This window comes from Triticum urartu, chromosome 1A (genome assembly GCF_056163025.1).
Source record: "Triticum urartu cultivar PI428250 chromosome 1A, HENAU_Tu73, whole genome shotgun sequence".
Taxonomy (NCBI): domain Eukaryota; kingdom Viridiplantae; phylum Streptophyta; class Magnoliopsida; order Poales; family Poaceae; genus Triticum; species Triticum urartu.
The window spans coordinates 438,723,189-438,748,968 of NC_141873.1; positions in this window are offsets into that span (position 1 = coordinate 438,723,189).

A 25,780-nucleotide genomic window follows, 5' to 3' on the forward strand; every position below is an offset into this window, starting at 1 on the left:
TCGGATCAAGTTGGTCTTTATAAAACTTCAGCTCCTCCGTGGCACAAACTGACTCAGCATAAGCCGCATCACCTTCCTCACATTCCAAAGCGATCTTCCTGCTCCCGTATACTGTGATGGTCCCCTTATGACCTGGCATTTTAAGCTGTAGATAAACATAACATGGTCTCGCCATGAACTTAGCGTAAGCCGGTCGCCCAAACAAAGCGTGATACGGACTTTTGATTTTCACCACCTCAAAAGTCAATGTTTCTGATCTTGAATCATGGTCATCTCCAAAAGCCACCTCTAAGGCTATCTTGCCCACTGGATATGCAGACTTGCCAGGCACCACACCATGGAAAATGATGTTTGACGGTTTAAGATTCTTATCTGTCAACCCCATACGACGGAAGGTATCATAATATAGAATGTTGATACTATTTCCCCCATCCATGAGTACCTTAGTGAACTTATATCCCCCAACTTGAGGGGCCACCACTAAAGCCAGATGACCCGAATTGTCAACCCGAGGGGGGGGGTGATCCTCTCTACTCCACAAAATGGGTCGCTCAGACTAGCGCACATACTGAGGCACCGCCGGTTCAACAGAGTTTACTGCCCTCTTGTGCAGCTTCTGATCATGCTTACACAAGCTAGTGGTGAAGACATGATACTGCCCACTATTTAACTGCTTAGGATTGCTCTGATAACCCGACTGCTGCTGCTGCTGGTTCCCCTGATGGTTGTAACCTCCCTGGTTGCCCTGGTTCCCTTGATTGTTGTGTCTGGTTTGATTTCCCTGAAATCCTGAACCGGAGCTGCCGCCTTCGTAACCCGGCCCGTGGAAAGCACCTCCTGAACCGCCGGGCGGGCCATTATCGTACCGAAACATATTGGAGTTCTTGAAATCCCACATGATATAACAATCCTTCCAAAGATGCGATGCTGGCTTCTCCTTTGATCCATGCTTTGGACAGGGTTGATTTAACAGGCGCTCCAAATTGGGGCCAGAACCTCCGCCCCTCTGGGGCTGCTTGCCCTTACGGCGCTGACCATTCTCCTGAGCATTGGTGTTAGCCACAGAATCCAAACTGTTGTCGGCTTTGCGCTTACCATTGTTCCCATGGCCTGCCGGATTATGCTGCTGACCCCTGATGTTGCCATTCTTTTTCCCTTTCCCCGGTTTGTCCTCCTTTGAGTCAGGGTCTTTGGTATTATCTGAATCGACGTATTTAAACAAAGCGTCCATAAGCGTTGACATATCATTGCAGTGACGTTTGAGCCTTCCTAACTTCTGTTTGAGCGGCAGAAAACGGCAATTTCCCTCCAACGTTAGCACTGCGGTATCTGCATTGATACGATCTGATGAATGCAAAATAGCTGAGACCCGCTTTACCCAATAGGTCGTGGACTCCCCATCCTCTTGGACACAAGCGGCCAGATCCACAATTGACATGGGCTGCTTACAAGTATCTTTGAAGTTCTGGATAAACCGGTGCTTCAATTTGGCCCATGATCCGACAGAGTTAGTTGGTAAGCTCTTCAACCAAGTACGAGCTGTTCCTTCCAACATCATGGTGAAGTATTTAGCACATACCGCTTCATCCACATCTAACATCTCCATTGCCATCTCGTAGCTTTCAACCCATGCCTCTGGTTGCAGATCGGCAGTATAATTGGGTACCTTACGAGGTCCTTTCAAATCCTTGGGCAGTCTCATATTACACAAAGCGGGGGTAAGACACAGCACCTCTAAGGAACTAAATACCACACCCGGCTCTACTGAAGCGGTAGGGTGAACCGGAGTAGGTTGACAAGCTCCGTGCAGAGCTGCTAACTCGGCCTCTCGACATGCGCGACCATGATCCACCACATCCTGCGCATTAGCACCTCCCCCTGCCGGGTTGTGCCCTCGCGGCGAATTACGGCGACGTGCACTGCTTGATACGGCTGGTTCATCCTCAATGTGCCTGCTGTAGCTCCGGCTTGGACGGGGGGGGGGGGGGTGGAATGAATCCTCTCACGACTGTGTGAATATGCCTACTGCTGGTTTAGGGCTGTTTGAAGGAGATCCCTAGCCCGTCGTGCCTCAATCGCAACTGGTGATTCGCCGTCGGTTGGGAGGGCTGCCAATCGTGAAGCGGCGGCCACAATGTTGTCCAACGGGTTGGAGTAATGCCCGGGAGGTGTTGGAACATACTATGGCACAATGTTGTTCTGATGAGGCGGGTCCATCATGCGTGGCTGAACCGGCGCTCCTGTTCCTGGCGCCTCTGTCCGGTTTAATATTGGCTGGTTACTGGTTCCTGCTCCTGGCGTGTTGAAGAGATTTCTTGGCTCATAACTCGATGGGAGATGCGATCGGTATCTTCTCCTCATGACTTCCTCTGAAGCATTCTGATCCAGCCTAAGCTGGTAGGCCTGAGCTTCCAACTCGGCCCGTTCTGTAGCCATCCTAGCGTTCTCTGCCGCTAGGTCCTCTTTAGCCTGAGTTATCTGATCTTTCACCTTTGCGATCTACGCATTGTGCTGATCTCGGGCTGCTGCGTCCACTTCTGTGGCCATCAATGTTGCCAAAGCGCCGAGCAAGTCAGACAGAACTTGAGCTGGAGGTGGCGCAGAGCTCCTTGCCCCCGCCGGCATGGCTGTCGCTGAACCGGAGAGCATTGCTGCGGCGGTTGATGAGTGGGGCGTTGACTGTGTACCGGCCAAGAAGATAGCGGCCCGGTTTGGCAGATCAGGGGAGTCCGGAATACTATTGCCCTTGGAACCTCCGCTAATCTGGCCATCCTGCAACTGATAGAGCGATTCGGTCTCTCCAGAAGACTCTTCATTGGAGCAGATGACGGTTTCTCCATCGGATGCCGGTCCGTCCTCATATTCTGCTCCATGGATGACACGTACGAAAACATGCTTTGCCATGGGATGAACCAGGGAAGGGCTCGCACGCTGAGCCGTCTCGATGATGTCGGTGCAGGTGTCCGGCTCAGGGCCCGGTTCGCTAATCTTGCCGATGAAGACGTGAATCCCATCAAAGGGGACCCGGTACCCGTATTCGATTGAATCGGCCTCGGGGCCCCATCCCGCGTTGTCGATGTAGAGCTTGCCGCGATGACTCTTCGTCATCCGGCCCACAGCGTATCCCTTGAGTCCATCAAAGCTGCCCTTTAAGAACTCGAAACCATCGTGCGATAGCCCCACGGTGGGCGCCAACTGTCGTGGGTTTGTCACGGCAGATGTCCTCGTGAAAGGACTTAGTCGTGGAGCCATCGCAATGGGTTAGCTTAAAGGGGTTAAACCGGACAAGGGGACACGGGGAGTTTATACTAGTTCGGCCCCTTCGATGAAGGTAAAAGCCTACGTCTAGTTGTGATTGGTATTGCTAGGGTTTTGATGACCAGGGAGCGAATCCGCTTTGACTAGCTCTCGAGTTGTTGTCTGTTGTCCCTAAACCACTACCGGGTCGTCCCTTTATATACATAGGTTGACGCCCGCCGGTTTACAGAGTCCCGAAGCCGGATCATAAACGTATCCGGTTCGGTCTCTACACTTCCTATCTTACAATACAAGTTACATAATAAGGCCAGTTTACATCTACATGCCTTAACTCGCCTCTGGGCCTTGGGCCTTCATAAAGCGCCATCATCCTTACGTCTTCATGGGCTTCTAATCTTCATAAAGCTAATCCGGCTACTCCTGGCCGGTTTACGTCCAGTAGTAATATCCCCAACAATCATCACCGGGAGTGGTCCCGATTATTGTCACTTTGGGGTTGCCGGATCATAACACATAGTAGGTGACTATAGACTTGCAAGATAGGATCAAGAACTCACATATATTCATAAAAACATAATAGGTTCAGATCTGAAATCATGGCACTCGGGCCCTAGTGACAAGCATTAAGCATAGCAAAGTCATAGCAACATCAATCTCAGAACATAGTGGATACTAGGGATCAAACCCTAACAAAACTAACTCGATTACATGATAAATCTCATCCAACCCATCACCGTCCAGCAAGCCTATGATGGAATTACTCACGCACGACAGTGAGCATCATGAAATTGCTGATGGAGGATGGTTGATGATGATGACGGCGACGGATTCCCCTCTCCGGAGCCCCGAACGGACTCCAGATCAGCCCTCCCGAGAGGTTTTAGGGCTTGGCGGCGGCTTCGTATCGTAAAACACAATGAATCCTTCTCCCTTATTTCTCTCTCCCCGAAAGTGAATATATAGAGTTGGAGTTGAGGTCAGAGGAGCTCCAGGGGGCCCACGAGGTAGGGGGCGCGCCCAGGGGGGCAGGCGTGCCCCCACCCTTGTGGCTAGGGTGTGGGCCCCCTGGCCTTGATCTTTTGCCAGTATTTTTTTATTATTTCCAAAAATATGCTCCGTGGAGTTTCAGGTCATTTCGAGAACTTTTGTTTTTGCACATAAATAACACCATGGCAATTCTGCTAAAAACAGCATCAGTCTGGGTTAGTTCCATTCAAATCATGCAAGTTAGAGTCCAAAACAAGGGCAAAAGTGTTTGGAAAAGTAGATACAACGGAGACGTATCAACTCCCCCAAGCTTAAACCTTTGCTTGAAAATGATAAATAAAAACTTTTACAAACTCTATTTGCTCTTGTTGTTGTAAATATGTAAAGCTAACTGAGGGAGTCCTGGATTAGGGGGTGTTCGGGTAGCCGGACTATACCTTCAGCCGGACTCCAGGACTATGAAGATACAAGATTGGAGACTTCATCCCGTGTCCGGATGGGACTTTCCTTGGCGTGGAAGGAAAGCTTGGCGATGCGGATATTCAAGATCTCCTACCATTGTAACTGACTTTGTGTAACCCTAACCCTCTCCGGTGTCTATATAAACCGGAGGGTTTTAGTCCGTAGGACAATTTCATCATACAACAATCATACCATAGGCTAGCTTCTAGGGTTTAGCCTCCTTGATCTCGTGGTAGATCTACTCTTGTACTACCCATATCATCAATATTAATCGAGCAGGACGTAGGGTTTTACCTCCATCAAGAGGGCCCGAACCTGGGTAAAACATTGTGTCCCTTGCCTCCTGTTACCATCCGCCTAGACGCGCAGTTCGGGACCCCCTACCCGAGATCCGCCGGTTTTGACACCGACATTGGTGCTTTCATTGAGAGTTCCTCTGTGTCGTCGCTTTTAGGCCCGATGGCTCCTTCGATCATCAACAATGATGCAGTCCAGGGTGAGACTTTTCTCCCCGGACAGATCTTCGCCTTCGGCGGCTTCACACTGCGGGCCAATTTGCTTGGCCACCTTGAGCAGATCGAAAGCTACGCCCCTGGCCATCAGGTCAGGTTTGGAAGCCTAAACTACACGGCTGACATCGGCGGGGACTTGATCTTTGACGGATTCGAGCCACAGCCAAGCGCGCCGCACTATCTCGACGGGCATGATATAGCTCTGCCACCGAACAGCGCCTTGGAGGCCGCACACGCATCGGTTCCGACCATTGATTCAGAGCCTACTGCGCCGATCGAGGATCAGCGGTTGGACGCTGCCTCAGGGGCTGCGATCTCAGAGGCGATCGAGCCGAACTCCAGCCCCACACTCCGCATGGCCCGTGACTCCGAGGAGCCGGATTCCTCTCCGAACTCCGAGCCCCCCGCGCCCCTGCCGATCGAATCCGATCGGGTGCCGATAATGGAGTTCACCGCCGCGGACATCTTTCAGCACTCGCCCTTCGGCGACATCCTGAATTCCCTAAATTCTCTCTCTTTATCAGGAGAGCCCTGGCCGGATTATGGCCAGCAAGGTTGGGATACGGACGATGAAGAAATTCAAAACCCACCCACCACCCACTTCGTAGCCACTGTCGATGACTTAACCGACATGCTTGACTTCGACTCCGAAGACATCGACGGCATGGATGACGATGCAGGAGATGAACAAGAACCAACACCTGTAGGGCGCTGGAAGGCCACCTCGTCATATGACATATATATGGTGGACACTCCAAAGGATGGAGATGGTGATGAAACAGCGGGGGACGATACCTCTAAGAAACAGCCCAAGCGCCGGCGTCAGCGGCGCCGCTCTAAATCCCGCCAAAGCAAAAACGGTGATTCCGGCACGGGAGATAATACTACTCCGGATAGCGCCGAAGGACACCCCCTCCGGAAAGATTCAGCACAGGAGGACAGAGAAGCCAGCCCTCACGAGAGGGCGGCGGACCAAGAGGTTGAGGATGATAATTGTACGCCTCCCTCCGAAGATGAGGCAAGCCTCGACGATGACGAGTTCGTCGTGCCAGAGGATCTCACCGAACAAGAGCGTTTTAAATGCAGGCTTATGGCCACGGCAGGCAGCCTCAAGAAAAAGCAGCAACAGCTTAGAGCTGATCAAGATTTGCTAGCTAACAGATGGACTGAAGTCCTTGCGGCCAAAGATTATGAACTTGAACGCCCCTCCAAGAGTTACCCAAAGCGCAGGCTGCTACCCCGACTAGAGGAGGAAGCACCTACAACACCAGCGCATGACATGGCCGACCGGCCACCTCGTGGTCGCGACAGAGAGGCCTCTTGGCCCTCCACTCAAGCCATGCCCCAGCGCCGCGTCAAGAATACTAAGGCACAAGAAAGTATGCCCGACCTGCGCGACATACTGGAGGACAAGGCAAGGCAAACAAGATCGATCTATGGATCGCGCAGGCGCCCCACGACACGTGACGGTGATCGTCACTCCAGATGCCATGAATCCGGCCGGGCCGAACTCAACAGACAAAGCTTTTCGAGCTGCGTCGTGATATAGCCCAATACAGAGGCGCCACACACCCACTATGCTTCACAGATGAAGTAATGGATCATAAAATCCCTGAGGGCTTCAAACCCGTAAACATCGAATCATACGATGGCACAACAGATCCTGCGGTATGGATCGAGGATTATCTCCTTCATATCCACATGGCCCGCGGTGATGATCTACACGCCATCAAATACCTCCCACTCAAACTTAAGGGACCGGCCCGGCATTGGCTTAACAGCTTGCCAGCAGACTCAATCGGTTCTTGGGAGGACCTGGAAGCCACATTCCTTGACAACTTCCAGGGCACTTATGTGCGACCACCGGACGCCGATGACCTAAGCCACATAATTCAGCAGCCAGAGGAATCAGCCAGGCAATTCTGGACACGGTTCCTAACAAAGAAAAACCAGATAGTCGACTGTCCGGATGCAGAGGCCTTAGCGGCCTTCAAGCATAATATCCGTGACGAGTGGCTGGCCCGGCACCTGGGACAGGAAAAGCCGAAATCTATGGCAGCCCTCACGACACTCATGACCCGCTTTTGCGCGGGAGAAGACAGCTGGCTAGCTCGCAGCAACAACCTAACCAAGAACCCTGGTAATTCGAATACCAAGGACAAAAGTGACAAGTCGCGTCGGAACAAACAAAAGCGCCGCGTTAACAGCGACAACAACGAGGATACGGCAGTTAATGCCGGATTCCGAGGCTACAAATCCGGTCAACGGAAAAAGCCATTCAAAAGAAATACTCAGGGCCCGTCCAGTTTGGAACGAATACTCGACCGGTTGTGCCAGATACATGGCACCCCCGAAAAGCCAGCCAATCACACCAACAGGGATTGTTGGGTGTTCAAGCAAGCAGGCAAGTTAAGAGCCGAAAACAAAGACAAGGGGCTATATAGAGACAACGAGGAGGAGCCCAGGCCACCGAACAACAGTGGACAGAAGGGATTTCCCCCGCAAGTGCGGACGGTGAACATGATATACGCAACCCACATCCCCAAGAGGGAGCGGAAGCGTGCGTTATGGGATGTATATGCGATAGAGCCAGTCGCCCCAAAGTTCAACCCATGGTCCTCCTGCCCGATCACCTTTGATCGAAGGGACCACCCCACTAGCATCCGTCACAGCGGCTTCGCCGCATTGGTTCTAGACCCAATTGTTGACGGATTTCATCTCACAAGAGTCCTCATGGACGGCGGCAGCAGCCTGAACCTGCTTTACCAGGATACCGTGCGAAAAATGGGCATAGATCCCTCGAGGATCAAGCCCACCAAAACGACCTTTAAAGGCGTCATACCAGGTGTAGAAGCCAACTATACAGGCTCAGTCACACTAGAAGTGGTCTTCCGATCCCTGGATAACTTCTGAAGCGAGGAGTTAATCTTCGACATAGTCCCGTTCCGCAGTGGCTATCACGCACTGCTCAGGCGAACCGCATTCGCAAAATTCAATGCGGTACCGCACTATGCATACCTCAAGCTCAAGATGCCAGGCCCTAGAGGAGTAATCACGGTCAATCGGAACGCGAACGCTCCCTCCGAACGGAGGAGCACACGGCAGTGCTCGCAGCAGAAGTACAAAGCAGCCTCTCTAGGCAGTTCTCCAGTTCGGCCTTCAAAAAGCCGGACACTGTCAAGCGCGCCCGGAGTACCCTACAACAAGACCGCCTGGCATGTTCTGAGCTAGCGTAGCAATGCGGCCCCAACCCTAGCCCTCGCGATATAGCAAAACCAGTGCTTCGCGTACATAACTACGCTCTTGAAATACCATGGGCACAGGGGAAGGGGCACTATCATGGCACGCCCGAAAAATGGCTTAAACCGCACCAGGGGCTGCCGGATTCCTTTTCTTTCTCTCTTCCTCACTCTCAGGACTCCATACTTCGGACGACCCGTTCGGCAATTCAACTGCCGCACAAATGATGCAAGTTCCAGGAAAGCACACAAGCCACGCCGCATTATGGAACTCCCAGGTGGTCTCTATTACGAGCAGTATACCTGTTTTTAATACAATTCCGCGGCTTGCCCCTGGCCAGGACATGTTAAATAGTCCAATTTCTTTTGCTTATCACACTATTTGTATCGTTCCGCTTTCATAGCAGCCTTTCTATAAACAATGCATAGCTTTTTGTCTATTTTTTGCATTATCCTATTTTTATATATATATGTTTATTAATAACATGTTGCGTCCGTACACCGTGGTACGGCAAAAATACGCCAGGGGCTTCAGTACCCATCAATATGGCGTGAGAAGTCCGTACACTTTCACAAGTGCGGCACCCCGAACTTATAGCACTATATGCATCGGCTCCGAATCATGATTTGGGTCAATAGTTGGGTTTGCCCGGCTCCTATGTTTTGGTGCCTTACGTTCCGCTATATCGGCTAAGGTAGCACTAGGAAAACTACTGCGATTGTGCCCCAGTTGAGCTGGGCTGAGCACCTCAGTAGAGAAAGCTAAAACTGACTGTCATGATGACGCGAGAGACCGGTCGCTGTTCGAGAGGTTTTTCGAGTCCTTAAAGACTTATGCCGCTTCGAGCGAGGAACCGGCTTTGTCCGGCCAAGGCGTGGATAGCGCCCCGAACTCGGTCTTCCGAATACTAGGGGCTTCGCCGAAATTTAAAATTATAGAGTTCTATGGCTAAGTGAGAGTGTTCAAGCATTATAGTCCGATTGCCTTGTTCGTTGTGCTGAGCGCCTCCCTCGACGGGCCCAATCATGGGAAAAAGAGCGCTCAGGTTTATCCCGAACACCCCAGCACTAGTGGCATGGGGGCAGAAGCCGACGACTGGCCATCTCTCAATTTTTTGATAAACGGCCGCACTGAAAGTAATATTTTAAATTCAACAAGCATTGCTTAGCGCATATGAACAAGTTTTCAGCGCACAGGATAACACGAGCGAGTTCATTCAAAAATTACATCCTTGGTACATTCATCCGCCATAAGGCGGGCACCAGCCAGAACATCCTTGTAATAGTTCTCGGGCTTGCGATGCTCCTTCCCCGGCGGCGGCCCGTCCCTCACAAGCTTCTCACCGTCAAGCTTACCCCAGTGCACCTTTGCACGGGAAAGGGCCCTACGGGCACCTTCGATGCAGACGGAGCGCTTGATGACCTCGAGCCTTGGACAAGCCTCCACCAGCCGCCGCACCAGTCCGAAGTAGCTCCCAGGAGGGGCCTCTCCAGGCCACAGCCGAACTATGAAGCCCTTCAGGGCCTGTTCGGCCGCCTTGTGGAGCTCGACCAGCTGCTTCAGCTGGTCGCTCAAGGGCACAGGGTGTCCGGCCTCAGCGTACTGAGACCAGAACAACTTCTCCATCGAGCTGCCTTCCTCGGCTCGGTAGAATGCGGCGGCATCGAATATGCTGCGGGGAAGATCTGCGAATGCCCCTGGAGAGCTCCAGATTCGGGTAAGTAACAAGTAGTTTACTTTTATATGTCTTCTTTGCATAGAGAATGCCTTACCCGCCGCTATATTTTTCACCGCATCCAATTCCTGGAGGGCCTTCTGGGCTTCGTCCTTGGCAGATTTGGTAGTTTTAAGGGCCGTAGCAAGCTCGGACGCTCGCGTCTTCGAGTCGAGCTCCAAACTCTCATGTTTTTTCATGAGAGCCTGAAGCTCTTGCTGCACCTCGCCAACCCGCGCCTCAAATTTCTCCCGCTCGGTGCGCTCCGTGGCCGCTTTCTTCTCGGCCTCGGACAGCGCCTGCTTGAGGGTCGCCACCTCAGTTGTGGCCCCTACAAATAAGCAGTATACTCCTGTCATTTTTTGCAATTGCGTCCTCTTATAGGCATTTTTTCTATAAGGTATCTCTTACCTTCTTTCTCCTCGAGCTGCCGTTTGGCAAGGCCGAGCTCTTGCTCGGTCCGCTCGAGGCCCTGCTTCAGGGCACCCACCTCCGCAGTCAGTGCGGCGGTGGCCAGCAGCGAATCCTGCATACGTATATTGACTCCTTTTTAGTTAGACTCCTGCGATATTTAATAGATCCTCTATTCAGCTTTTCTTTCCGAACGCCAAACAGAGCATCAGGGGCTGCTGTCTATGCGGTAATATTTTTACATATTTTTTACTTACCTCGAAGCCTATTAGAAGGCTAGCACAAGCTTCAGTCAGTCCGCTTTTGGCGGACCGAACCTTCTGGACCACCGTACTCATTATGGTACGGTGCTCCTCGTCGATGGAGGCGCCCTTAAGCACCTCCAGCAGATTGTCCGGCGCCTCTGGTTGGACGGAGGACGCCGGCTCAATAGGCTTGCTCCTCTTGGTAGGAGTTCGCCTGCCACGGTCCGGAACCGTTGACGATTCTGGCGCGGTGTCCGGCTTAAAGCCGGACTTGGAGCCCTGGGGGGTCTTGTCCCCATTACTCCTGGAGTCCGGGAGGTCGCCTCGCGGCTCCTCCTGGACCACCTCCTCTTGCCCCGGAGCTTGTCGCGACGCCACTTCGGCGTCATCCGCAGCACAGGGGGAGGCAGCGGGAGGACCTGGAAGCCGCATTCCTTGACAACTTCCAGGGCACTTATGTGCGACCACCGGACGCCGATGACCTAAGCCACATAATTCAGCAGCCAGAGGAATCGGCCAGGCAATTCTGGACACGGTTCCTAACAAAGAAAAACCAGATAGTCGACTGTCCGGACGCAGAGGCCTTAGCGGCCTTCAAGCATAATATCCGTGACGAGTGGCTGGCCCGGCACCTGGGACAGGAAAAGCCGAAATCTATGGCAGCCCTCACGACACTCATGACCCGCTTTTGCGCGGGAGAAGACAGCTGGCTAGCTCGCAGCAACAACCTAACCAAGAACCCTGGTAATTCGAATACCAAGGACAAAAGTGACAAGTCGCGTCGGAACAAACAAAAGCGCCACGTTAACAGCGACATCGACGAGGATACGACAGTTAATGCCGAATTCCGAGGCTACAAATCCGGTCAACGGAAAAATCCATTCAAAAGAAATACTCAGGGCCCGTCCAGTTTGGAACGAATACTCGACCGGTTGTGCCAGATACATGGCACCCCCGAAAAGCCAGCCAATCACACCAACATGGATTGTTGGGTGTTCAAGCAGGCAGGCAAGTTAAGAGCCGAAAACAAAGACAAGGGGCTGTATAGCGACAACGAGGAGGAGCCCAGGCCGCCGAACAACAGTGGACAAAAGGGATTTCCCCCGCAAGTGCGGACGGTGAACATGATATACGCAACCCACATCCCCAAGAGGGAGCGGAAGCGTGCCTTACGGGACGTATATGCGATAGAGCCAGTCGCCCCAAAGTTCAACCCATGGTCCTCCTGCCCGATCACCTTTGATCGAAGGGACCACCCCACTAGCATCCGTCACAGTGGCTTCGCCGCATTGGTTCTAGACCCAATTGTTGACGGATTTCATCTCACAAGAGTCCTCATGGACGGCGGCAGCAGCCTGAACCTGCTTTACCAGGATACCGTGCGAAAAATGGGCATAGATCCCTCGAGGATCAAGCCCACCAAAACGACCTTTAAAGGCGTCATACCAGGTGTAGAAGCCAACTGTACAGGCTCAGTCACACTAGAAGTGGTCTTCGGATCCCTGGATAACTTCCGAAGCGAGGAGTTAATCTTCGACATAGTCCCGTTCCGCAGTGGCTATCACGCACTGCTCGGGCGAACCGCATTCGGAAAATTTAACGCAGTACCGCACTATGCATACCTCAAGCTCAAGATGCCAGGCCCTAGAGGAGTAATCACGGTCAATGGGAACACCGAATGCTCCCTCCGAACGGAGGAGCACACGGCAGCGCTCGCAGCAAAAGTACAAAGCAGCCTCTCTAGGCAGTTCTCCAGTTCGGCCTTCAAAAAGCCGGACACTGTCAAGCGCGCCCGGAGTACCCTACAAAAAGACCGCCTGGCATGTTCCGAGCTAGCGTAGCAATGCGGCCCCAACCCTAGCCCTCGCGATATAGCAAAACCAGTGCTTCGCGTACATAACTACGCTCTTGAAATACCATGGGCACAGGGGAAGGGGCACTATCATGGCACGCCCGAAAAATGGCTTAAACCGCACCAGGGGCTGCCGGATTCCTTTTTTTCTTTCTTCCTCACTCTCAGGACTCCATACTTCGGACGACCCGTTCGGCAATTCAACTGCCGCACAAATGATGCAAGATCCAGGAAAGCAGACAAGCCACGCCGCATTATGGAACTCCCAGGTGGTCTCTATTACGAGCAGTATACCTGTTTTTTAATACAATTCCGCGGCCTGCCCCTGGCCAGGACATGTTAAATAGTCCAATTTCTTTTGCTTATCACACTATTTGTATCATTCCGCTTTCATAGTAGCCTTTCTATAAACAATGCATAGCTTTTTGTCTATTTTTTGCATTATCCTCTTTTTATATATATGTTTATTAATAACATGTTGCGTCCGTACACCGTGGTACAGCAAAAATACGCCAGGGGCTTCAGTACCCATCAATATGGCGTGAGAAGTCCGTACACTTTCACAAGTGCGGCACCCCGAACTTATAGCACTATATGCATCGGCTCCGAATCATGATTTGGGTCAATAGTTGGGTTTGCCCGGCTCCTATGTTTTGGTGCCTTACGTTATGCTATATCGGCTAAGGTAGCACTAGGAGAACTACTGCGATTGTGCCCCAGTTGAGCTGGGCTGAGCACCTCAGTAGAGAAAGCTAAAACTGACTATCATGATGAGGCGAGAGACCGGTCACTGTTCGAGAGGTTTTTCGAGTCCTTAAATACTTATGCCGCTTCGAGCGAGGAACCGGCTTTGTCCGCCATGGCGTGGATAGCGCCCCGAACTCGGTCTTCCGAATACTAGGGGCTTCGCCGAAATTTAAAATTATAGAGTTCTATGGCTAAGTGAGAGTGTTCAAGCATTATAGTCCGATTGCCTTGTTCGTTATGCTGAGCACCTCCCTCGACGGACCCATTCATGGGAAAAAGAGCGCTCAGGTTTATCCCGAACACCCTAGCACTAGTGGCATGGGGGAGAAGCCGACGACTGGCCATCTCTCAATTTTTTGATAAACGGCCGCACTGAAAGTAATATTTTAATTTCAACAAGCATTTCTTAGCGCATATGAACAAGTTTTCAGCGCACAGGATAACACGAGCGAGTTCATTCAAAAAATACATCCTTGGTACATTCATCCACCATAAGACGGGCACCAGCCAGAACATCCTTGTAATAGTTCTCGGGCTTGCGATGCTCCTTCCCCGGCGGCGGCCCGTCCCTCACAAGCTTCTCACCGTCCAGCTTACCCCGGTGCACCTTTGCACGGGTAAGGGCCCTACGGGCACCTTCGATGCAAACAGAGCGCTCGATGACCTCGAGCCTTGGACAAGCCTCCACCAGCCGCCGCACCAGTCCGAAGTAGCTCCCAGGCATGGCCTCTCCAGGCCACAGCCGAACTATGAAGCCCTTCAGGGCCTGTTCGGCCGCCTTGTGGAGCTCGACCAGCTGCTTCAGCTGGTCGCTCAAGCGCACAGGGTGTCCGGCCTCAGCGTACTAAGACCAGAACAACTTCTCCGTCGAGCTGCCTTCCTCGGCTCGGTAGAATGCGGCGGCATCAGATATGCTGCGGGGAAGATCTGCGAATGCCCCTGGAGAGCTCCGGATTCGGGTAAGTAACAAGCAGTTTACTTTTATATGTCTACTTTGCATAGAGAATGCCTTACCCGCCGCTATCTTTTTCACCGCATCCAATTCCTGGAGGGCCTTCTGGGCTTCGTCCTTGGCAGATTTGGCAGTTTTAAGGGCCGTAGCAAGCTCGGACGCTCGCGTCTTTGAGTCAAGCTCCAAACTCTCATGTTTTTTCATGAGAGCCTGAAGCTCTTGCTGCACCTCGCCAACTCACGCATCAAATTTCTCCCGTTCGGTGCGCTCCGTGGCCGCTTTCTTCTCGGCCTCGGACAGCGCCTGCTTGAGGGTCGCCACCTCAGTTGTGGCCCCTACAAATAAGCAGTATACTCCTGTCATTTTTTGCCATTGCATCCTCTTATAGGCATTTTTCTATAAGGTATCTCTTAACTTCTTTCTCCTCGAGCTGCCGTTTGGCAAGGCCGAGCTCTTGCTCGGTCCGCTCGAGGCCCTGCTTCAGGGCACCCACCTCCGCAGTCAGTGCGGCGGTGGCCAGCAGCGAATCCTGCATACGTATATTGACTCCTTTTTAGTTAGACTCCTGCGATATTTAATAGATCCTCTATTCGGCTTTTCTTTCCGAACGCCAAACAGAGCATCAGGGGCTACTGTCTATGCGGTAATATTTTTACATATTTTTTACTTACCTCGAAGCCTATTAGAAGGCTAGCACAAGCTTCAGTCAGTCCGCTTTTGGCGGACCGAACCTTCTGGACCACCGTACTCATTATGGTACGGTGCTCCTCGTCGATGGAGGCGCCCTTAAGCACCTCCAGCAGATTGTCCGGCGCCTCTGGTTGGACGGAGGACGCCGGCTCAATAGGCTTGCTCCTCTTGGTAGGAGTTCGCCTGCCACGGTCCGGAACCGTTGACGATTCCGGCGCGGTGTCCGGCTTAAAGCCGGACTTGGAGCCCTGGGGGGTCTTGTCCCCTTTACTCCTGGAGTCCGGGAGGTTGCCTCGCGGCTCCTCCTGGACCACCTCCTCTTGCCCCAGAGCTTGTCGCGACGCCACTTCGGCGTCATCCGCGGCACAGGGGGAGGCAACGGGCGGAACTGAATTCACGTCCGATGAGTCTAGGGAGCCGCTCGACGACTCGTCGAGCCCGTCCTTGGGCGGGCTGCATGATTATATTCGACATTAGGGAAAGTTGTGCAACAAAAGGAATATCATGAGTTACTCTGGTATCCGAACACTTACGATTTCGCCGGATGCTTGGCCCTGTCCGACCACTCCTCTTCGTCCTCGTCGGCGTCGGGGGCGTAGTCCGGCGGAGGGATTTTCCTCTTCTTGGACCCTTCGGCCTCCCCTACTGGGGCGGCCTTCCTCTTCTTTCCTCCCCCCGCTGGAGGGGGAGAGGTTTCTTCTTCCTCCTCCTCATCTTCACGGGAGGAGTGCGTCTTGGACTCGTCGGACGACGAGTCCGACACCACCATATGCCAGGAACTCTTTCGAGTCCCCGTGGCCTTCTTCTTCTTGGCCTTCTTCTCCGGCACCACATAAGGTGCCGGAACCAGCAGCTTCACTAGGAGAGCAGGGGCTGGGTCTTCGGGCATGGGAGCCGAACAGTTAATCAGTCCGGACTGCGCCTGCCAATCCTGTCAAAGGTAAGGGAGTTTAGATCCCGCATAGAGTCAAACTATGAAAAAAACTTAACATCCTGTAAAAGATGAAAATATCTCACCTCGCCAGCAGGACGCTGCGAGCTGAATCCGCGGTCTTCGGAGGCGGATGTGGGAGCCTCGGCGCCTTTGGTTAGCCCCTTCCAGACATCTTCGTACGTCGTGTCGAAGAGCCTGCTCAGAGTTCGGTGCTGCGCCGGGTTGAACTCCCACAAATTGAAGTCCCGTTCTTGACACGGAAGGATCCGGCGGACGAGCATGACCTGGACTACGTTGACAAGCTTGAGCTGCTTGTTCACCAGGGACTGGATGCATTTTTGTAGTCCGGTCACCTCTTCTTCGTCGCCCCACGACAAGCCCGTCTCCTTCCAGGACGTGAGCCGCGTAGGGGGTCCGGATCGGAATTCAGGGGCTGCGATCCACTTCGGATCGCGTGGCTCGGTGATGTAAAACCACCCTGACTGCCACCCCTTCAAGGTCTCCACAAAGGAGCCCTCGAGCCATGGACGTTGGCTATTTTGCCCGCCATGGCACCTCCGCACTCTGCCTGGTTGCCGCGCACCACCTTTGGCTTGACGTTGAAGGTCTTGAGCCAGAGGCCGAAATGGGGGCGGATGCAGAGGAAGGCCTCGCACACGACGATAAACGCCGAGATATTGAGGACGAAGTTCGGGGCCAGATCGTGGGAATCTAGGCCATAGTAGAACATGAGTCCGCGGACAAATCGGTGGAGAGGAAAACCCAGTCCGCGGAGGAAGTGGGGAAGAAATACTACCCTCTCATGGGGCCTCGGGGTGGGGAGAAGCTGCCCCTCCTCAGGAAGCCAGTGCGCGATGTCTTTGGACAAGTATCCGGCCTTCCTTAGCTTTTTGACATGGCCCTCCGTGACGGAGGAGACCATCCACTTGCCTCCCGCTCCGGACATTGTTGGAGAAGGTTGAGGTAGGAAGTGCGGGCTTGGGCGCTGGAGCTCGGGTGCGCAGAAGATGGATAGGCAAAGGAGGAAGAAGGCGTAGATAAAAAGGTGGATCCTTATCCCCTTATATGGGTGGACGCGACTATGCGTCCCCACCAGCCTAGTAAAACTCACTTGCCTCCCAAGCGCCGTGATAAGTGGCGCGGTTGGGTTACCCACGTCTGTATTGATGAGAATCCCATAAATGGGGGACACGATCTCTGCTTTAACAAGACGTGCCAAGGAAACCGCCTCGCAAAACACGCTGAGGTGGAGAAGTGAAAACGATTTGGATAAAGGCTTGGCCGTAGTGTGATGTCATGCTGCGGAATACGTCAGCAGATTAGATTTGTGTTAATATTATTCTCTCTGTGGCAATACGTGGAAACTTATTTTGCAGAGCCGGACACTACTCTTGGTGTTTACAAACTTTTATGAAGAATTGGAGGAGGAACCCGCCTTGCAATGCCGAAGACAATCTGCGTGCCGGACTCGTCGTCATTGAAGCCTGGTTCAGGGGCTACTGAGGGAGTCCTGGATTAGGGGGTGTTCGGGTAGCCGGACTATACCTTCATCCGGACTCCAGGACTATGAAGATACAAGATTGAAGACTTCGTCCCGTGTCCGGATGGGACTTTCCTTGGCGTGGAAGGCAAGCTTGGTGATGCGGATATTCAAGATCTCCTACCATTGTAACCGACTTTGTGTAACCCTAACCCTTTCCGGTGTCTATATAAACCGGAGGGTTTTAGTCCGTAGGACAACTTCATCATACAACAATCATACCATAGGCTAGCTTCTAGGGTTTAGCCTCCTTGATCTCGTGGTAGATCTACTCTTGTACTACCCATATCATCAATATTAATCGAGCAGGACGTAGGGTTTTACCTCCATCAAGAGGGCCCGAACCTGGGTAAAACGTTGTGTCCCTTGCCTCCTGTTACCATCCACCTAGAAGCGCAGTTCGGGACCCCCTACCCGAGATCCGCCTATTTTGACACCGACACCAACATTCAAGTTTTCAGCAAAGATTATAGACTAACCATATTCACAATAACGCATAGGTCTCATGTTTACTCATATCAATGGCATAATCAACTAGCGAGCAATAATAATAAATCTCGGATGACAACACTTTCTCAAAACAATCATAATATGATATAACAAGATGGTATCTCGCTAGCCCTTTCTGAGATCGCAAAACATAAATGCAGAGCACCTTTAAAGATCAAGGACTGACTAGACATTGTAATTCATGGAAAAAGAGATCCAGTCAAGTCATACTCAATGTAAACTAACAGTAATGAATTCAAATGACAGCGGTGCTCTCCAACTGGTGCTTTTTAATAAGAGGATGATGACTCAACATAAAAGTAAATAGATAGGCCCTTCGCAGAGGGAAGCAGGGATTTGTAGAGGTGCCAGAGATCGATTTTGAAATAGAGATGAATAATATTTTGAGCGGTATAATTTCACTGTCAACATAACAACCAAGAGATGGCGATATCTTCCATGCTACACACATTATAGGCGGTTCCCAAACAGAATGGTAAAGTTTATACTCCCCCTCCACCAACAAGCACCAATCCATGGCTTGCTCGAAACAACGAGTGCCTCCGACTAACAAGAGTCCCAGGGGGAGTTTTGTTTGAAATTATTTTGATTTGATTTGCATAAAGCATGGGACTGGGCATCCCGGTGACCAGCCATTTTCTCGCGAGTGAGGAGCGGAGTCCACTCCTCTTGAGAATAACACGCCTAACATGGAAGATACGGACAACCCTAGTTGATACATGAGCTATTTGAGCATACAAAACAGAATGTTTATTTGAAGGTTTAGAGTTTGGCACATACAAATTTACTTGGAACGGTAGGTAGATACCGTATATAGGTAGGTATGGTGGACTCATATGGAATAACTATGGGGTTTATGGAGTTGGATGCACAAGCAGTATTCCCGCTTAGTACAGGTGAAGGCTAGAAAAAGACTGGGAATCGACCAGCTAGAGAGCGACAACAGTCATGAACATGCATTAAAATTAATCAACACCGAATGCAAGCATGAGTAGGATATAATGCACCATGAACATAAATATCGTAGAGGCTATGTTGATTTTGTTTCAACTACATGCGTGAACATGTGCCAAGTCAAGCCACTCGAATCGTTCAAAAGAGGATACCACCCTATCATACCACATCACAACCATTTTAATAGCATGTTGGCATGCAAGGTAAACCATTATAAGCTCCTAGCTAATTAAGCATGGCACAAGAAACTATGATCTCTAATTGTCATTGCAAACATGTTTATTCATAATAGGCTGAATCAGGAACGATGAACTAATCATATTTACAAAAACAAGAGAGGTCGAGTTCATACCAGCTTTTCTCATCTCAGTCAGTCCATCATATATCGTCATAATTGCCTTTCACTTGCACGGCCGGATGATGTGGATAATAATAATAGTGCACGTGCATTGGACTAAGCTGTAATCTACAAGCATTCAATAAATAGGAGAAGACAAGGCAATATGGGCTCTGTCGGTGTCAAAACCGGCGGATCTCGGGTAGGGGGGTCCCGAACTGTGCATCTAGGCAGATGGTAACAGGAGACGGGGGACATGATGTTTTTACCCAGGTTCGGGCCCTCTCGATGGAGGTAAACCCCTACTCCTGCTTGATTGATCTTGATGATATGAGTATTACAAGAGTTGATCTACCACGAGATCGAAGAGGCTAAACCCTAGAAGCTAGCCTATGGTATGATTGTTGTTGTTCGTCCTATGGACTAAACCCTCCGGTTTATATAGACACCGGAGGGGGCTAGGGTTACACAGAGTCGGTTACAAGGAAGGAGATCTATATATCCGTATTGCCAAGCTTTCCTTCCATGCCAAGGAGAGTCACATCCGGACACGGGACGAAGTCTTCAATCTTGTATCTTCATAGTCCAACAGTCCGGCCAAAGGATATAATCCGGCAGTCCGGATACCCCCTAATCCAGGACTCCCTCAGTAGCCCCTGAACCAGGCTTCAATGACGATGAGTCCGGCGCGCAGATTGTCTTCGGCATTGCAGGGGCGGGTTCCTCCTCCGAATACTTCATAGAAGATTTCGAACACGAGGATCGTGTCCGACTCTGCAAAACAAGTTCCACATACAACCGTAGAGAGAATAATATTTTCACAAATCTAATCTGCCGACGCATTCCGCAGTGTGACATCACACCACAGCCAGGTCACCATTCGAATCGTTTTTCACAACCAACCTCAGCGTGTTTTGCGAGGCGGTTTCCTTGGCACGTCTTGTCGAAGCAGAGATCATGTCCCCTTATTACGGGATTCCCATCAATACGGACGTGGGTAACCCAACCGTGCCATCAATTACGGCACTTGGGGGATAAGCGAGTTTTACCAGGCTGATGGGGGCGCATAATTTCGTCCACCTTTATAAAGGGATAAGGGTTCACCTTTTTCTACCCACGCCTTCTTCCTCCTTGCTCATCCATTCTCGCGCACTCGAGCTCGAGCGCCCAAGTCCACATCCTTCTCCTCAACCCTCTCGAAACATGTCCGGAGCGGGAGGCAAGTGGATGGTCTCCTCCGTTACGGAGGGAGACATCAAAAAGCTACACGGGGCCGGATACTTAGCCGCGGATATTGTGCACCGGCTGCCAGCCGTGGGGCAGATCGTCCCTACTCCGGAACCTTACGAAAGGGTGGTTTCCCTCACCCACTTCATCCGCGGACTGGGGTTTCCCCTCCATCCATTCGTCCGTGGCCTTATGTTCTATTATGGGCTGGACTTCCATGATCTAGCTCCGAATTTCATCCTCAACATCTCGGTGTTCATCGTCGTGTGTGAGGCTTTCCTCCGCGTCCGGCCCCACTTCGGCCTGTGGCTGAAGACCTTCAATGTCAAACCGAAGGTAGTAGGCGGCCAACAAGCGGAATGCGGCGGAGCCATGGTGGGCAAAATGCCCAACGTTACATGGCTCGAGGGCTCCTACGTGGAGACCATAAAGGGGTGGCAATCGGGGTGGTTCTACATCACCGAGCCGCGCGACACCAACTGGGTGGCGGCCCCAGAGTTTCGATCCGGAATCCCCACGCGGCTCACTTCCTAGAAGGAGAAGGGCCTGTCCTAGGGCTCATCGGTGGAGCTGGACGGACTCCAGAAGTGTATCCGGAACATGATAGGCAAGAAACTCAAGCTTGTCAACATAGTCCAGGTCATGCTCTTCCGCCGGATCCTCCCGTGTCAACGACGGGCTTTCAACTTATGGGAGTTCGACCCGGCCCAGCACCAGACTCTATGCGAGCTCTTCGACACGATGCATAAGGACATCTGGAAGGTGATGTTCAAGGGCGCTGAGGTCCCCCCTCCCTTACCGAGGACCGCGGTCTAAGCGCGACGCGCCCTGCGAATCCGGTAAGTTCTGTACACCTCGTAGGGTATTTATTTTCCATAGTTTAACCATGTACGGGGTCTGAGCTCCCATGCCTTTGACAGGACTGGGTGGAGACATCAGAGCAGATTGACTGTCCGGCCCCTCTGCCCAAAGACCCTGTAGACGCTCTCCTGACGGAGATGCGGACTCCGGCTCCTTATGAGGTGCCGAAGAAGAAGATCAAGAAGAAGGCCACGGGAACCCGAAAGAGTTCCCGACGCCAGGTGGTATCGGACTCATCGTCTGATAACTCCAAGACGCACTCCTCCCGTGAAAATGAGGAGGAGGAAGATGAGGTTCTCCCCGTCCAGCCGGGGGAGAAAGGAAAAGGAAGGCCGGCGCAACCGGGGAGGCCGGAGGGTCCAAGAAGGGAAGGACTCTCCTTTTGGACTATTCCACCACAGCCGCCGACAGCGAAGACGAGTGGTTACTCAGGGCCAAGCCCCTGGCGAAGTTGTAAGTATTCGGATACCAGAGTAACTCATAGCATACTTTTATTGCACTGCTTCTCCTAACGTCGAATATGATCATGCAGTCCGCCCCGAGCCCGCATCGACATATCCTCGTCGGACAGTTCCTTGGACTCGTCGGATATGAATAGCGAGTCACTTCCAACCGCCTCCTCTCCTCGCCCTGCGGACAATGTCGAGGTATTGTATCAAGGGGCACCGGTTCTGAGGTAGTCCTGGAGGCGCCTCAAGGCGACCTTCCGGACTCCAGGCGCAAAGGGAGCAAGACTCCCAAGGGCTCCAAGTTCGGCCCTCAGCCGAACACTGTGCCGGAACCTCCAGTGGTTCCGGACTCCGGCAGGCGCCCCCCTGCCAAGAGGGGCAAACCGCCCGTGCTGGTGACCTCTATCTATCCAGAGGCACCGGACAACCTGCTGGGAGCGCTTCGCGGCGCTTCCATCGATGAAGAGCACCGCAGTATTATGAGTGCAGTGATCAAGAAGGTTCAATCCGCCAAGAGCGGACTGACTGAAGCCTGTGCCAGTCTTCTAACAGGCTTTGAGGTAAGTATTTAAAATATAGGAAAATATTACCGCATAGACAGTTCCAGTCCTGTGCCAGCCTTCTTCATCATCCGCATCCCAATCCTCCCGGACATAGTTCGGCCACGACTCTCCTGACAAGGAGAGAGACCTTAATGAGTTCAGTATGTCGCCAAAGGGCGAGTGCTGAAAGATATCCGCGGAGGTGAACTCCATGATCGGCGCCCAGTCGGATTCGATAGGCACGGGCGCAGGCGGTTCGGAGTCCGTGGCCGGGGAAGAATCCGGCAGTTTGGCGTCATGGCTCTCATGAAGGGTAAGGTCAATACTCAGCTCGATCGCCGCTGAGAATGCGGCCTCCATGGCGGGGTCTATCCACCCATCCATGGATGGCACAATTGGCTCCGAATTGAGGGTCAGAGCGGTTGCCGGTGCGGTCTCCTGAACGCTGTCCGATGGTAGAGCTAAATCATGCTCATCGTGACCGTGCGGCGCACTCGGCAGGGGCTCGAATCCGTCGAAGATCAAGTCTCCGCGGATGTCGTCCATGTAGTTTAAGCTTCCAAACCTGACCTGGTGGCCAGGGGCATAACTCTCGATCTGCTCCAGATGGCCAAGCGAGTTGGCCCGCAGTGCGAAGCCGCCGAATACAAAGATCTGTCCGGGGAGAAAAGTCTCACCCTGGACTGCATTGCTATCGTTGATTGAAGGAGCCATCAAGCCTTACGATGATGACACAGAGGAACTCTCAATGAAAGCACCAATGTCGGTGTCAAAACCGGCGGATCTCAGGTAGGGTGTCCCGAACTGTGCGTCTAGGCGGATGGTAACAGGAGACGGGGGACACGATGTTTTTACCCAGGTTCGGGCCCTCTCGATGGAGGTAAAACCCTACTCCTGCTTGATTGATCTTGATGATATGAGTATTACAAGAGTTGATCTACCACGAGATCGAAGAGGCTAAACCCTAGAAGCTAGCCTATGGTATGATTGTTGTTACTCGTCCTATGGACTAAACCCTCCGGTTTATATAGACACCGGAGGGGGCTAGGGTTACACAGAGTCGGTTACAAGGAAGGAGATCTATATATCCGTATTGCCAAGCTTGCCTTCCACGCCAAGGAGAGTCCCATCCGGACACGGGACGAAGTCTTCAATCTTGTATCTTCATAGTCCAACAGTCCGGCCAAAGGATATAATCTGGCTGTCCGGATACCCCCTAATCCAGGACTCCCTCAGGCTCTTTTGTCAGATCAACAATAATGCATATAAGAGCCGCTTCAACAATTTAATTATGGTCTTCTCCTATCGACCCCCAAAGAAAAGAAAAGAAATAAAACTATTTACACGGGAAAGCTCCCAACAAGTAAAAGAAGAATAGGAAATCTTTTTGGGTTTTCTTTTTTATTACTACTACAAGCATGGAAATTAAAACTAGCTAAAAGCTACAACTAATTTTTTTGGTTTTTATCAGGGTTTATTAAGCACACAAGAAGAAAGCATAAAAAGAGAAAATAAACTAGCATGGATGATACAATGAAAAAGTATGAGCACCGACATCTAGCAATGAGTGTGTGAACATAATTGTAATGTCGGTGAGAAATACATACTCCCCCAAGCTTAGGCTTTTGGCCTAAGTTGATCTAATGCCACGGATGGCCTGGCGGATATCCAAAGTTTTAGTTGGGGTCGTACTGAGATGCAGCAGTCATTGCATCGTGGGCTGCAGCTAGAAGGCGAGCTATCTCAGCTCTCCTCTTATACTCTTCCACCTCCTCTCTGGTTATAGAATATCTTCCTTTTGCCTGAAAGTAAAAGAAAGTAGAAGCAGGGAGAGCGACGTGATAGGTTCGTCGTCTGTCAAAGATTAGTCAGTACTGGAGGAACTGGTCGTTCCTCTCAACAAACCGATGACGAACCATAGCCTCATAATCCAAATAAGCAGGAGGCAACTCAATATCATCCTCACGTATGGTTATGCCAAGAAAATTAGCTATGCGGGTTGCATAAATTCCACCGAAGAAATCTCCATTAAATCTATTAAGATGCAACCTTGATGTCTACTACACAACCTTCTTGTAGACGTTGTTGGGCATCCAAGTGCAGAGGTTTGTAGGACAGTAGCAAATTTCCCTCAAGTGGATGACCTAAGGTTTATCAATCCGTATGAGGCGTAGGATGAAGATGGTCTCTCTCAAGCAACCCTGCAACCAAATAACAAAGAGTCTCTTGTGTCCCCAACACACCCAATACAATGGTAAATTGTATAGGTGCACTAGTTCAGCGAAGAGATGGTGATACAAGTGCAATATGGATAGTAGATAAAGGTTTTTGTAATATGAAAATATAAAACAGCAAGGTAACTAATGAGAGCACAAACGGTATTGCTATGCGTTGAAACAAGGCCTAGGGTTCATACTTTCACTAGTGCAAGTTCTCTCAACAATAATAAAATAATTGGATCACATAACTATCCCTCAACATGCAACAAAGTGTCACTCCAAAGTCACTAATAGCGGAGAACAAACGAAGAGATTATGGTAGGGTACGAAACCACCTCAAAGTTATGCTTTCCAATCAATCCGTTGGGCTATTCTTATAAGTGTCACAAACAGCCCTAGAGTTTGTACTAGAATAACACCTTAAGACACAAATTAACCAAAACCCTAATGTCACCTAGATACCCCAATGTCACCTCAAGTATCCGTGGGTATGATTATACGATATGCATCACACAATCTCAGATTCATCTATTCAAACCAACACAAAGAAACTCAAAGAGCACCCCAAAGTTTCTACCAGAGAGTCAAGATGGAAACGTGTGCCAACCCCTATGCATAGGTTCATGGGCGGAACCCGCAAGTTGATCACCAAAACATACATCAAGTGGATCAATAGAATACCCCATTGTCACCACAGGTATCCCACGCAAGACATACATCAAGTGTTCTCAAATCCTTAAAGACTCAATCCGATAAGATAACTTCAAAGGGAAAACTCAATCCATTACAAGAGAGTAGAGGAGGAGAAACATCATAAGATCCAACTATAATAGCAAAGCTCGCGATACATCAAGATCGTACCACCTCAAGAACACAAGAGAGAGAGAGAGAGATCAAACACATAGCTACTGGTACATACCCTCGGCCCCGAGGGAGAACTACTCCCTCCTCGTCATGGAAAGCACCGGGATGATGAAGATGGCCACCGGAGAGGGATTCCCCCTTCGGCAGGGTGCCATAACGGGTCTAGATTGGTTTTCAGTGGCTACGGAGGCTACTGGCGGCGGAACTCCCGATCTATTGTCGTCCTCGAAGTTTTTAGGGTATATGGGTATATATAGGAGGAAGAAGTACGTT